Source organism: Myotis lucifugus, unplaced genomic scaffold (assembly GCF_000147115.1).
Source record: "Myotis lucifugus unplaced genomic scaffold, Myoluc2.0 scaffold_466, whole genome shotgun sequence".
NCBI lineage: Eukaryota > Metazoa > Chordata > Mammalia > Chiroptera > Vespertilionidae > Myotis > Myotis lucifugus.
This window is the reverse complement of record NW_005871514.1, coordinates 604,181-605,492: the sequence shown is the minus strand read 5'-3', so window position 1 is coordinate 605,492 and position 1,312 is coordinate 604,181.

The following is a 1,312-nucleotide window of genomic DNA, read 5'->3' as shown; positions in this document are numbered from 1 at the left end:
TCCCGCTACCTCCTGTTTTCACTCTTCCTGTGACTCTCTGCCCTCCCCAGTCCCTTTCCGGTCCTGACAAGGTCATTCGCAGACGAGGCCAGTCTCTTCCTGAGACCACACGTTGGTTTCCCAGGCCAGTCCCTGTGCCAGAGCACAGGCCGACCCTGGTCACGGAGGCACCCACAGACGGGACCTGAAGCCTCCCCCATCTCCCTCCTCCCCGCCCCGTTTCCTCCTCTCCCTCTTCTCTGCACCTTTCTCACTCAGCCTTTCAAAATGTAGCCATTGAAGAAGTGACCCCAAACACCACCTTTCTTTCCGCCTTTGGGTTCAGACACCTGAGGGAAAGCGGTGGACACGGGGAGCGGGAACCAGACGTCTGTTCCCGTCAGTGGCTCGGAGCTCTGTCGTGACATGATATGTACTTGCGTGTGTCCGTCATGTTTCTGACTTGGGGTTTGGAAAGCATCATTCCTGTGGTCAGAATATAAATGCCAATCTTCTCCTTTGCTAAAAAAAAAATGTACAGTAAAATGTACAGTTTTAAAAACAACCAAGCAACCACGCTTCTTGGGGGAGAGAAAAAGAGCATTCTCGTGTCTGTGAGTGTCTGCTGTCCATTTCTCGGGAACGCTGCCGTCTTCTAACGGGCTTCGCAGTGGCATTTGCCCGCACACCTGTGCTTGTCACTGTCAAGTTCACGTATAAGACGGAAACCTGAAAAAGAGAGAATGAGGCCGTCCTCCGGAGTACAGAGCAGTAGGGGGATGTGGAGTGAAGCTCCGGGTTAAAACAGACTAGCCCATCCCCAGCTACCCTGCTTGTCCCACCTGATAAGGGGATCTCACATACCACCTGCCTCTTCTTTCCTGGGCCGTGGCCACCACCACACTGAGCCACTAGGGGCGCACGTGTGCCTTCCACCCATTTTGGTTGAGCTGGAGGGCACTTTTTCACAAAGGGTCTTTTACTGGGGAAGCAGTACAGCAGCCCCAAGCACAAACCCAAAGTCCAGACACAAATGAGCTTCTGGAACACCGCTTCCCAGCCCTGCTTGCATCTAACGCCTACATCAGCACTGAGCAATAGGCATGACGTGGGAGCCACAGTGGCCTCTGACACTGTCCAGTGGCCACATTAAAGCAAGTTTAAGAAACAGGTGAAATTAATTTTAATTATATATGTTATCTAACTGAATTTATCCAAAATATTATCATTTCAACACGTAATCACTACAAAGTTATTAATAAGACGTTTAACTTTTGTGGCACAAAGTTTTGTATGTTTTGCACTCATGCCACGTCTCAGTTCAGACCAGCCA